The sequence below is a fragment of the Squalius cephalus genome (genome assembly GCF_949319135.1).
Source record: "Squalius cephalus genome assembly, contig: scaffold_57, whole genome shotgun sequence".
NCBI lineage: Eukaryota > Metazoa > Chordata > Actinopteri > Cypriniformes > Leuciscidae > Squalius > Squalius cephalus.
Window position 1 is genome coordinate 179,297 of NW_027645818.1, and position 14,791 is coordinate 194,087.

The 14,791-nt window shown below is 34.9% G+C and overlaps 1 protein-coding gene across 1 annotated transcript in view; it reads right to left on the reverse strand.

The window, feature by feature from the left end:
• Nucleotides 1-10,137, reverse strand: part of LOC307154181 (uncharacterized protein) — a 139,823-nt gene extending 129,686 nt beyond the window's left edge. Inside the window, exon 1 of the mRNA XM_079898948.1 lies at nt 10,057-10,137. The gene's annotated coding sequence lies outside the window, so the exon portion shown is untranslated. The remainder of the gene's footprint in view (nt 1-10,056) is intronic.
• Nucleotides 10,138-14,791: the final 4,654 nt, after the last annotated feature.

Consider the following 14,791-nt stretch of genomic DNA (forward strand, 5'->3'; position numbering starts at 1 on the left):
ATGACCGTCGCGTGATGCAAAATCGATAATCTTATTCATCAGTTCGGTCATCTGGTGTCTGTAATGGTCTTTAAACATGAATTCCATACAGCTCTTTAGGCTACAGGCAGCACCCATACTGGTGGGGTCTTGGTCACTCTCCATTCACGATCGAGAGACCTTCCCAGAGATCAACGACGTCGTGCACTATTTCCTCGCAGGGTTTGTCCAGAAGTCTCGCGCTGATTTCTTCTAGCTTAGCGGCGATGAATGGTTTGTCTTTTAATTCGTGCAGAATAGTCCCGACTGTTCCTTGAATCTCCTGAGTCCTTGCGGCACAATTATCCAAGCCTTGTGTTTTTGGGTCGGAAGTTTGCGTCAGGTTCAGGCAAACAGGACTTCCAACTTTTGTTGCAGTAGCACAGCAGTCTGTGGCTAGTAGAGCTAGATCGTGCGATGTCCTGAAATATTTATCATGACAACGACTGGGGTCCGCCTCTCGCCTCAGCATAGGTGAATTGTTCGCAACAAACATTTTGCGCAGGCTTTAGTTAATTTGACCAACAAGATGTTAAAGTTCATAGAGTATTGAGTTAAAATGAAAACGTGATAAATATCGCATCATCATAACTTCAATAGTTATCAAGCACCAGCTGATTTAAGTTTTTCTTCAAACAAAAGTAATTTTCTGATAAATCATCGTACACCTACACGTGTTTTGTTGTATGCACAGATTTTAAGGGTCGCTTATAGAAAGAGGTATCCTTGTCTTTATTTTTAAAAACACAGAACCAGAGAACAGAGAACCTTGTGCGGCATATCCGCATAAAGGGTTAAAATATACATTTTAGCGCTATTTAAAAACTAGGACGGTATAATGTAAATGTCTCAAGTGAAGATGATTGTTTAAAACATAATTTTATCAAATCAAGCCAATTCATGCGAATACTGTCGTATATGAACAAAGAGAAGACCTAGAGTTCACTAACATTACAGCTAACTGCAGGAAACAGATATCCGGGGTGAGTGTAAAGAAAACGGCATACAAAACATTACAATCCCAGCCGGCAATACGATAAGTGTTGCGATAGTGATGTTAAAAATTGTTGTTTCAGAAGAAATGCAAAGATGTGCTTTTTACGAGCGCCCGCTCGACACATGACGTCACATCTCCGCGCTGCTGTTTTGGCGCGCTTTATGGAAGTTTGAATCGTTAGCGATGGAGCGCGTGAACACAAGCAGTGTGAGAGGATTCCTGAGATCTTGCGACGATCTGACTGAGAAGATTCGCTGTTTAATACAGAAGAAACTCGTCAAGACGTACTTGAGCAGGTGATATTATGCGCTTACGATGCGATGTGAACGGGGCCGTAGAGAATTCGGGGGCCCCCTAAAAAATATATTCATGCTGGCCCCCTTCACCAATATCATATACTGTAAATAGATGAGCATGGAGGCCCAAATATAGCGGAAGATGGTGATGTTGTTGTAAAACATTTATTTTAAAAGTTAAATGTTTATATATAAAATTACAACTAATAAAATCTAACAAAAAGAAAGAGATAGTTGAATAATAAAACAAATTTTAAAAAAGTAACTGCAAAATAATGTTTTTCCCATCAGTCTGTTATAATTCATAAATCAAAAAGTAAAGAATGCAGTCAAATTTAAAAAATAAAATCATTTATTGCCTTATTTTTTAATAAAGATAATATGGAACTGGTAATATTATTAAATAAATCTAATAAATGTATTCATCCAAGTGCAGTGTGTCGTATTCATGTTTTCTCTCGATGTAATAAATAAAAAGTGAAAAAGTGAATGTTTGAACTCTGGTGCATGCTAAATGAAAACAGGCGGACGGGTGTATGAATGTGTCTACAGGTGTATCTAACCCTAACAACTAATGACCAACTTTATTTTTGCTATTGTACATACATTTTATTCTTCTAACTGTTTGTCTTTGGTTAACACAGCTGGAGAGGAACAACAGGGAGGTTGGAAGACACAGTAGAGGAACTACAGAATAAATATGGAGAGAAAACAGCATTAAAAAGGATCAAGTCCATAGTGAAAAAAAATCAGAAAAAAGAATATCAAACGTAGGAAAAGTTGTATAATTTACTTTGTTAGTAATCAATATGTTTCTCAATCTTCAATAAGCTTTACTATAATGTTTACATGGTTTTTGGTTGTGTATTTAATTGTTCATTTTTTAACAGATGGTGACGTTCAACAGCCTAACAACCTTCCACAACGACGAAAGCATAATATTTCTACATCATTGGGACAGCCATTAATTCAGAACCCTAATCAGCTTAACTTAACAATTGCCCAGAAGAATGGTGGGACAATAGTTACTACAATCATGGTAGAAAACACAATATATGGTGATGTTAACATCAGTGCGGTGAGTGTCTGATAATTTAAGAAGCAGTTGCTTAGTTAAGAAATGATTTGTGTATGTTATATATATATATATATATATATATATATATATATATATGTATGTGTATTTTTGTTTTGTTTTTTAAAGTTAGTCCATAGGGTGTGGAACTTAGCACAACTATTTACACGCATACTGTTTTTGACACATAGTGATTGTGAACATTCCATTTTTTTTTTTTTTTTTTTTTTTTTTTTTTTAAATAATACATCTCTTTCATTTTGTGCCGGATGTTAAAAGATAAAGGTATTAGTTAATAACAATTAAAAACTTTAAATCAACATGAAGCCATAATATTAATCAATAAAATATGGTTAAATTACAGTACAATGACTACAATGATATTTTATTTTATTTTATTTACAAAGTTGTGTGTCGTGAGTGAGACCTAGCAAAGATTACACCAATATTAGATTTCTTGTTGCGTGGTTGCACTATATGCCAGAAGCTTAGTCATCAACATCTAAACTAAACATTATCATGGTTTAGTTGTATTTTAAAACACTGTTTTTTTCTTCTTTTTCTGATTTTTCAATTTTCAGGCCGATATTTGTAGAAATAAGCAAAATACATTTATAAAAACAAGTTAATGGCCTTGTGTCAGAACACAACAGGTCTTTTTATTGTAACTTTGAAAAGTGTAATACAGTATTTGATTTTTACAAATACCTAAACCAACGGGCCTAAGCTGTTGACCCCTGAAGTTATGACTTCTGAAGGCCTCTCATGTGTAGATTCGCTCGTTGAAAAAAATGGTATTTTATTAGCTAAAATCATTGTCTGTATTCATAAAATATGTCCTCATGGGTGTAAAATGACCTCTGCCAATGATCTGACTTATCCTCGTAAGCGAAACATTTCTTATCTTTATTTACATGGGGCGGGTAAGTCCAAGGAGGCTTCCGTGCCGTTCCGCCATCTTGAAACACTATAATAACAGAGAGGGACAAAAAGCGCTAGCCTAACTCAAGACGTTTCATCATCAACACTACTATAGTCAACAGCACATTCAAAAGGACCATCAAAATAGTGTTACGTTAAAAAGGCGTAATTGACAAAAATTGTAATTCTGAATTAAGTAATAATTATGACAAAAAGTTTAAATTAAAATTATGACTATGCGTCATAATTATGAGATGAAAAGTTTAAATGATGATGTACTAAATGATAAAGTAAATATTCCATAGTGAAATTTTCTGAATTCTATATAATTGTATTTGTGAAAATGATTCAGTACTGAAACAGCATTTATGAGTTTTTACATATCTTCTGCTTGTTTCTGCAGTTCGTGTAGGCCTCCAAGACTATGGATAACTAAAAATGATTATTGATGAACTTGAATTTTGTTGACAATGTAAAAAAAATTGTCTTCCCATACCGGGAGTCGAAACCCGGGCCACCTGGATGAAAACCAGGAATCCTAACCGCTAGACCATATGAGAGACGTTGATACTGCCCCAGACAAATTTGAAAAGGCTGCACAGTACATTATAATTCTGGATCATAGTTATGCAGGAGAAGGAATCCTCATCGCCTAAAAGCTAAAACTTAATTTATCGGTATGTAAATAAATATCGGGATAGCTTTTCCCCATGTGGAAAGAGCTAATGAAGGAGAAAGACTTTGAAAGGGAAGTTGCCTGATTTCTTCTCGACAGGTAAGTCAAAGGTATGGTCTAAATTACAAGCTTTTTTCATTGCTTGGTTGTGTAAATCATTATATAGCTGCCATAACAGTAGAACATGTATCGTTAAACTCAATGATGTGCTATTGGAAGCCATGTTGTCATAGCTTCTTGACACATTACGGCTACCGCAGTTGCAACACGCATTTGAAAAAGCGAGTAGATGGGAGAACCACTAGATGGGAGAAATTCTTTTGGGAGAACTAACTTGTAGTTGGGTCTTTAACAAAAAACAAACAAACAAACAAAAAAGCCTCCACAATCGAGGAGGTCAAAGGGCATGCTTCCTGCTATAGATAGTATCATCAGCTCTCCCCAAAGTCTATTCATGCGGCCACCAGACAGATTTTAAACACCAGATTTACACTTCTACATATATTTTGAGTAGATAACCGATATTCTCAGAAAAGGGTTTCACCCTGTGTGTTTCCACACTGATTAAGGATAGTTCGGGAGATGCAAGTAAAAATGATATGATCTTTTACTTTGAATTAAGACGAGTAAAATTAAATATTCGCTCAAGACCAACTTTACTTATGCCGTGTCAGTGATTTTGCAAATGATACAACTTAGTCTAAATAAGAGCAATGTGGAGTCCTCGGATTTCTTAAAAACAACACAACAACAAAACTTTGACAACATGTTGTATGGACAAAAGATCTAAGATGCCCAAGCACAGTTTTTCAACAATCTAATGTTTTTGAACAGACGTTGTTTATTAAAAATAATACATAAGTCTTCTTAGAAGATAAATATAAGATATGATTTTAATAAAACTTTAAAGATTTGATTTAAACTTTTAAGGTTATGCTTTTAAATGAATTTAGTATAAACTCTGGATGTACTCTGGAAAGGCGTTAGCAGACTAGATTTACTGTGACATTGTCCCCCGAGACTCATCTGGTCTGATACCCTGTTTCTTGAAGCTTCAGTTCACACTGTGGTTTATCTCTGAAGGATCTGGGGCTGTAAGGTGTTTTTGTTTATATATTTATTTAGCTAAAACTTTGTTTACATTTTAGTAACATATGTTATTAATAATAATTTAATTTAAAATAGAGATTAGTTCATTTTTTAGAATCGTGTGTGTGCACAAAATTATATTAAATGATTTGTTTATTTATTTCATTTTGAAAATGTACAAATGTAGTTTTCTGTGTTTAGGTGTACGGTACAAAATTCATTATAGCTATGGAAAGCCCCCACCATAAAAATTGAAACCCCGCATGGACAAAAAAATGCTGATTGAATCTTTTCATATAAATGAGATTTAAGACGACTAAAAAGTACAGTTTTTCTACAATCTAAAGTTTTTGAACAGACAGACATTGTTTAATAACAATTATACTTTAGGTCACCGTTAAACAAAATCACTACAGTAATCTTCTAAAAGATAAATAGAAGATATGAATGTATTCAAACTTCAAAGATTTTATTTAAACAGTCTTTTAATTTTAAAAGATCATATTTAAACTTTTACGATTATGTTTTGAAATAAATTCAGAAAGATGACGGCACACTAATTTACCGGAACCTGTCACAGACACACGTACACACACACACACACACACACACACACACACACACACACACACACACATACCATTTGTCTGGTGCTTCATGAAATCTTCAGTCAGCAGACTTAGATGAATTTTATTTTTTATCTAAAACTGAAATTTCAGTAGATTTTTTTTTATTTTTATTTTTTTATATACTTTTAAAGAACAGAATGTTTTTCAACTTTAGTTAAATTAGCAAGATAACCATTTTAATGTATATAAAGAACGGAATGTTTTATGTAATATGATTTTTATTCTTTTGTTTATCAAAAACAATTGGATCAATAAGATATTTATTTTATAAGCATTTCATTATATACTTTTATAAAGAACTGAATGGTTTTCAACTTTAGTTAAATTAACAAGATAGCTATTTTATTTTATACACTTATAGGCCTAAAGAACGGAATGTTTATGTAATATGATTTTTTTATTCTTTTGTTTATCTAAAACTGAATTAAATGGTTTCAGTAGATTTTTTTTGCTAAGATATTATTGTATATCATTTGTGTGAAATATAAAAACATGATTAGAGTCATCTCTCTTTTTCTCACTTTTTTGCTGTTACCTCTGGAATGTGAGGGTGGACGTCTGCGTAGCAGAGATATCACATGCTGACACATTTCCTAACAGCACTTGTGATGCCACATAGCCAGACACACATAACTGAACTGGACAACAAAGTCAAACTTTCTGTCAAAAAACAGATGTCTATCAAAAACACAGAAAATACACCCAGCTTGTGTGCACAAGAGATAATGCTTGTGTGTGACACAGTCTTCAAACTTTCTGTCAAAACCACATGATCTACGACTAGCTAGGACAATAGGGCAAACCATAACTACATATGCCGGAAAGACACCGGTAGATAAAAACAACATATGCGGTAGATAAAACTGTCAAAACGCATGATCGAACGCTCGATAGAACAATCCATATCCATATCTATACACGCCAGAAAGGGCGGGACAGCTCAACGGACAACCGGAAGGGCGGGGACCAGATGTCTTATCTAGTGGGCGGGGCCGGAAGTCATCAATCATTTTGACAGGTGCCATAGGGTAATAACTACTCCCTTAAACCCTGAGGCCATTTTTGGAGTTGTTTTGTCTGAGTGACACACAAAAAAGTAAAGACTCATAACTTCAAAACTATAACAAGGAGAGTCAAAAGGTAGGTATCGTTTGATAGAACTCTTTTCAAATTTTTTTAAAATATAAATTACATTACATTTGGATATTCTCCTGCCGAGAAACTGCTGATAAATACAAAAAAAAAAAAAAAAAAAAAAACATATAATTATTATTAATAATTTTTTATTATGATTTTGCATATCTCTCTTGTTTGACATGCAATAACTTGGGAAGGAAATATGGTAGTAGAAAAATTATTTTTTGGGGAAGTACCCCTAAATGTGAGCTGCATCTGAATCAAATTTTGTGGTGATCGCATAAAGTACTCAAACGTTACAGCATTTGGAACAAAGGTAGCCTTTTTGTTTAGTCCTCGCACATTTGGAAAGCAATAAAAAAAATGAGTTTTCTGAGTGACATACACAAAACTACAGACTCATAACTTCAAAACTATAGCAAGGAGAGTCAAAAGGTAGGTATCGTTTGAAAGAACACTTTTCAAATTTTTTGAAAATATAAATTACATTACATTTGGACATTCTGCTGCCGAGAAACTGCTGATAAAAGACAAAAAAATATATATATTTTTTATAATGATAATGCATATCTTTCTTATTTGACATGGTATAACTCAGGAAGGAAATAAGGTAGGAGGAAAATTCTTTTTTGGGGAAGTCCCTCTACATATGATCTGCATCTGGATACAATTTTCTGGTGATTGGATAAAGTAATCAAAAGTTACAGCAAGAAAAAAAAAGATAGCATTTTTGAGCATTTTTGATAGTGTTTCACCATGAAGAATATCTTATCATAAAAGCAATAGATAAAGTTAATTTTGGGCTCATTTTAATTGTATTAATATGCTGTAAAAAATGAAGTGCCATTTTCAACGATTTTTTTAATGTTTCATGAGATGTATGATGTTTTTGACACATTGCAGTACATAGTACAAAAAAGTATTTTATAGATAATGATTTTTTTTTATATATTTATCAGCAAATAACTCAGCAATACTTAGGAGTTTTTTTAGGCTACATTCACTGTAAAGTTCAGACTCTAAGGTTTCAAATGACACCAATTTTGTTTGAATCTAGGCAATATTTTTGAAAAATATGATAATGAATATTTTCGCAGCTAGGTGGCGCCATGGGTGGCGCACGCGGGCGGTACACTCCGGTTTAGAGAGACTAGTCAGCACTCGTTCAGAGTTGATTGAAGTGGTTGGATTCTTTAAAAAGCTGAGATTCTAAGCTTTAAGATGATACATATTTTGTGTTATTCCACGTTTGAAAATGAGCGCGGACGGTTCCGGGAAAATTGGAAAACACTTTGCTCCCCAGACGGATGAGAGACTTGTTTTTTAGCCAAGTATGCATCACTTCGTGAGGAATATCTCGTGATCAAAGCAATGGATTATGTTGTGTTTGGGCTCTTTGTAATCGTGAGAATCTGCTGTCAATAAAGATGTTCGATTTTTCACAATCCATGCATGTTTTATTGAGTTATGAGCTGAAACGTCACATCAAAACAACATAGCATCACTGCTATTGCTACTTCATAGGTGCGCCTCTGGTATTTTTTTGTGTCAGAACGCCATAAGGAATATCTTTAGATCTGAGTGATGGATTATGGTGTGTTTGAGCTCTTTTTAATCTTAACAATCTGCTGTAAATAATGATGTGCCATTTTCCACAATTGATGCATGCTTCATTGAGTTATGAGTTAGAACGCGACATAAGTGCTACATCTATAATAAAGATCTATGTGCGCATTTGTGGCTTCATGTGTTACAACTCCACGAGGAATAACTTTAGATATGAGTGATGGATTATGCTGAGTTTGGGCTCTTTTTAATCGTGAGAGTCTGCTGAAAATAATGATGTGCATTTTTCTACGATATGTGCATGCTTCATGAAGTTATAAGTGAAAACCAAACGCGAGTGCTTCATGAGTATATATTTGGCTAGGTGCGTCTTTGGTATTTTCTGTGTTAGAACGCCATGAAGAATATCTTTAGATGTGATTGATGAGTTTGGGCTCTTCTTAATCGTGAGCTCCTGCTGTAAATAACGATGTGTCATTTTTCATGATCGATGTATGTTTCATGAAGATACGAGTAAAAAGGCCAAGTCTAAGCTACCTCGCTTGGCTACGTGCGTTTCTGTATTTTTTGTGTATTAGAACTCCATGAGGAGTATCTTTAGTTCTGAGTGATGGATTACGTTGAGTTTGGACTCATTTTAATTGTAAGCATCTTTTTCATGAAGTTACAAGCGGAAATGTGTCTAAAATTCAGCATCCATATATGGTTTACCCATGGGTCTCTTGAGGGGCTTATTTTACAAAAACCTTGCTCAAGTTTAGTAAAAGCCTGAAACAATTATGCTTGTTGTATTCTACTCATTGAGACCTTTCAAATGACATATGACACATGACTATCTGAGCAGTATGATGTTTTTGACACATTGCAGTACATAATAATTTCCCCTTCCTCATAAATTATATATATAAAAAAAATCATTTTATCAGCAAATAACTCAGCACTACTTTGGAGATAATCATAATGGCTACATTCATTGTAAAGTTTAGACTCTAAGCTTTCAAATGATGCCTATTTTGTGTTGATCAATGCAGTAGTTTTGAAAAATATGACAATTAATTTTTTCCATAGCTAGGTGGCGCCCTCCGACGGTATAATCCGTTCTAAAGGAATAACTCAGCACCTTTTAGGAGTTGAATAAAATGTATAGGTGCATTGAAAAGCTGAGATTCTAAGCTTTAAAATGATACATATTTTGTATCATATCATTCAGTGGTTGCTTAGTAATTTGATTATGAATTTTTTTCATGGGGTGGCGTCCCGCCGGCGGGACGGTTAGGGTTTAAAAGAACAAGAGAGAAACATCTCACACCTTTAAACCATCCATTCACTTAACATCCCCACTGTCTCAAATCTCTGAATCTCCCAGTGCAAAAAAAAAGTCTTTAATGTAGTTTTTTTAATAGACTGACATAAATCTTAAATGCCTGCAACATTATCTACATAAATATCTATAAATAATAATGACATTGATTGACTTGAATGATTAGAATTTTGACATGAATCATTGAATTATTTAAAATGAAGGAATAAATAAATGAATAAAATTAATTAAATAACCTTGGGTGCGCATTTTTTTTCTAATAATTCAACGGCCCGTCGTCAATTAGGCTATTCCTTACTTATTCATGCAAAGGTGACAAAAGCACACTCACCTTTTGATACACGTCATGCCACTTTTTCTGTCGAGGAGCTGGCCTGTTACCCTCATTTGATGGCCAAACTCCTGAGCTGGCAAACTTGGGGTGGGCTAGGTTAAATCGTTTTGGACAAAACTTGTATTAATAAAAATGATTTCTTAAAAAGAAAGCACACACGACATATTACATTATGCGTTCTTACCTGTTGTCCGAAAATACAGTAAAAGTTACCGAAAAATATGTTTCACGCTCCGCCGTTAAAATAAGCTGCCTGACCTCCGTGACAGTGATGCTCGACGTCAACTGAACTTTTTTGACCTCTGACACGCCCCCGAGGATAATGTCATTACTTCGTACACCTTCGGCTCAATTCGGCAACTTGATTGACACTTGGTTAGCTTCCTGACTTCACCTAGCGGTGATAAGCGTAAACGTGCCGTCGACATTTCCTTGTACTCTGATTGGTCAAATGTTGAAAATGATAAGAAAATCTTGTACTCTGATTGGTCAAATGTTGAAAACTATAAGAAAATGTTAAGAATGGCGCTCTCTGATTGGCTGCAAATGTTATAGCGCTTCGACGTGATTGGCTGTGGCGTTCAACATTGTTCAACATTAGCCCCATATTGTCGGACTATCCTTCGGCAGCTGGCGTTCAGGTCGCAGTCTCCCCTGGAGGCGTGGGTTCGAATCCCACTTCTGACAAACCCAACCTTTGGCTGCGGGCTCAAGCTAGAGTCTTTAACCCTCTGGCAGGTTTACCCAGAAATGCATTAATGTGGACCAAGCACTGCATTTCTGTTCATGCTAGAATTAACCCAACATTACAGTAACACTGACCTGCGTTACATGGACTTTAAAGTAACACTTTAGTGCAATGTATGGGATTCTATGGCATTTTCCTGCACTTTTCTTGGAATTTCAAGTCATGACATTTCATCAAATTGGACATGTTTATAGAATGGACTTCAACGGAATTTCATGGGATACCATCTTGTGATGTTTACCGGAAGAAGAATTTGTTTATGGAAGGCTGTTCGTGTTTTTTGGGGGTGGGGGATGCAGTGTGATTCTTGGAGTTTGACTGTGATGTCGTGGACTGAAGTTTTGGGGATGCACTAGAATTTCATGGCAAGGATTCTTGGAAATTTCTTGGAATGAAATGTCATGGGTTTTGGGGCATGGGGTGGAGTGTCATGGCATAAGATTCAAGGAATGCCATGTAAAACATTACATTAGCATTGACAAGACATGTCATTAGAATGAAAGAATTGTATTAGCCTTAACAAAACATTGTAACAACACTGACACATATAACATGAATATGAGAGTAATACTATTACTGCCTTTGTTCAACATTAGTCCTACAAAAACACTGGATTTCAATTACACTGCATATGAAGAAATGAACAAGCGCACAAAAGGGAATACCGAAAGCAGCTCTTTTATTTACACGCTCCCCTGCATCAAAAAGCACCAGACTGCCCCGTGTGAGGCTCGAACTCACGACCTTCAGATTATGAGACTGACGCGCTGCCTAACTGCGCCAAAGAGGCACAGGCGGTGACTAGCTGTGAGCGGTGACGCACTAGCTTCTAGACCATCTGCCATTCGGTGCAGCTCCAACAGTACTGCTCACCCTTAGCCGTCACGTCAGGATGGCCGAGCGGTCTAAGGCGCTGCGTTCAAGCTGGGGAACAATAGTCCAACAAAGGTGGGGAAGAAGGGAAGAAAAGGGGGAAGGAAGAAAAAGAGAAGGAGAAGAAGAGAAAGAAAAAAATGAAGAAAAGAAAGGGTGAAATGTGACGTTCAGAGATATGTCTTCCTCAGCATAGGTCTTATGATACAATTTCCGGTTTCTTCGTGCGGGAAAATCACGCATTTATATTACACTGTTTTCTATTGCAGGTGCTCACCAAGACAAGGGTTCGAATCCAGCTAAAGCCAACTTTTTGTAATATTTATTTTTTAACTAAATAAGCATTCTTTTTGAATGCATACTGTTCCAGTGTTAATAAAATATACATATGTAATTTATTTGTTGTGTTTTATTCATATTCTTTTATGAAAAATAATGTTATTTGCATTATTATGCAATAAACAAAGATGCAACCCATTAAATAGTAACTAATAGGCTGAAAAATGTTTGTCACAATAACAAAATTTACAAATTATATTTTTATAAACAAATGTTAAATTGTTGCAGTGTTCTGATAAAATATTGTGTTGTAATAAATGTAAAGTAAATAAGCAAATTTTTTGGAATGCATACTGTTCCAGTGTTTTTTTTTGTTTTTTTTTTTATAATTCAAATATTTATTGAGTTTTTGCATTTTATAACAACAAAAAAAAAAATAAAAAAAAAAAAATAAAATAAAATAAAATAAATAAATAAAATGCATATATATATAAAATTAAAATAAAAACAAACAAACAAACATAAAACAGTGAGGTTCAATGTAAATCTCTATAAACAGCTGATGTCAAAGTTACATTGTAGACATGTAGGTGCAGAAATTGTCCCATTGTTCCTTCATGGTTTCATTCGTACAGTGTAGCCTTCCCAACATCTTTTCGCATGCTGCATTTTCAGTCATTCTTTCTTTCCACATTCTAAGTGTTGGGGCATGAGAGTCCTTCCAGAATTTCAAAATGAGTCGAGAACATGTTATACTGTTCCAGTGTTAATAAAATATACATATGTAATTTGTTTGTTGTGTTTTTTTAGATTCTTTCATAAAAAATATAATTACCAATGGGTCAGTGTTATTATTTAGTAGTTGTATTACTATTGATTTGATTAAGTATATTTTTTAGGTTACATTCAAACAAGACACTTGCAAATCTGTTATTTGTAATGAACAAAGATGCAACCCATTAAATATTAACTAATATGCTGAAAATGTCTTTCACAAGCAAATAATAACAAAATTTACAAATGATCTTTTTATATACAAATGTTAAATTGTTGCAGTGCACTTATGAAATAGTGTTATATGAAAGTAAAAATCAAAAATCAATTACTTGCAAAGTTTGTTTTTATTTTACAATCATGCCAACAGAACAGTAATGGATATTAAAATGTTAAATAACGTTTTAAAAATGAATAAATAAAATGAAATGAAAAAAAAAAAAAAACAAGAAATAAAAATGTTAAATAACGTTTAAAAAACATATAAAAACATAAATTAAAATATTAAATAATATTCAACACAAGTATAATCAATTGTGAACTATTTAAACAACTGTTAAAACACACGATATACACGATACTATATACACAAAAATATATACATTATTTGGAAAAGGTTCTCCGCATTTCCTCTAGCCACTCCTCTTTTGAACCCGTCTCGGTCTGTGGGCAGTAGAGATGCGCGGTTGGCGGTTATAGCCGCGGACTCCGCGGATAAACCGCGGATCGGGCGGATGACGTGATGAAAAATAATATTTTAATTAAATTCGGGCGGGTGGCGGGCGGTTGAGCCAAACAAATAAAAAAAATATATGTATACATTGTTAGATATGTTATCTGACTACCTACAGCACACTATCAAAGCACACTATCTATGCAGTCTATGCAGACTGCTTGTTATTATCAGAGATGGTAACACCGGCGAAGGAGGTACGTGACAAACTCAAAAAAGGAGAATTAAAAACAAAGGAAATAGAGGGTTATCCATACATTTTTTTACCAAAACGCTATAAATCCATACATTTTTTCCAAAAATTGATGGTTTGTCTTTTTTAAAAAGTCTTTTGTCATTTATTTTTCGTGTTTGCATTTATGAGGAAAAAACAATGTTATGTGACAGTTCTCCATTACGGACGCGACCGCTCTGAGAAAAGACTTTCAAACTTTCACAGAGACCTCAAACAGAAAGCACAAAGCCCTTCTTTAAAGCGAATTTCGTTTGGTATTAATTGTATCTTAATTTTTATCCATGTTTCATTAACTAACCATGTCCTGGATTTAATAATTAAAATGTAAATAGGCTATCTTGATTGTATAGGCTATTTTTTCATTATAAGTGTAAAATATTAGGCTGTGTATACCGACATGGATCAATTATTAATATTAGATTTCATCTGTCTTTTGCCTAGCTGATGGCGCAGCAACGAAAAAGCCTAAATGATGTGCCAAAATGCGTTTTCTATTAGGCTACAATGAAAATAATGTAGGCTACAGTAGCCTATCAGATAAGGTCAGTTTTTGCCGAAACACGTTTAATTTAGGCTATTTATTTATTTATTTAAATTATTTATTTATTTTTGTCCCTGTGCGCCGATCGGAGACGGAGTTCACTGCTGATATTCTGAAAGTAAGAGCTTTCTAGTCTCGCGGCTGTCATCAGCAGCGCCTTGCATCTCCCAATCAGCGGATGGTGGGCGGTTGCGGTTTTGAAAATTGGTCAAAAACGTTGGTGCGGATGGATGGCGGACGGATGATGAGTTTTGTGATGCGGTTGCGGATGAAATAATAGCCCATCCGCGCATCTCTAGTGGGCAGTACACCCTACCCCTGTACTGGCTATGTCCTGTTGCACTTGTTTTAAATTGCCCACATTTCTTACAAGTGTTGGCCTCAACAGTTCTCCTGTAGGGTCTCTTGGGCATGGCGTCTGGACTGGCAGCTGGTGCAGCGGGTAAGCGGGTGCCCTGTACAGCTGTTGGTTGTAACAGTGGCTGTATCAGTTGCATTCCCTGGGTCATTGGGATTCCCTGGGTCATTGGGATTCCCTGGAACATTGGG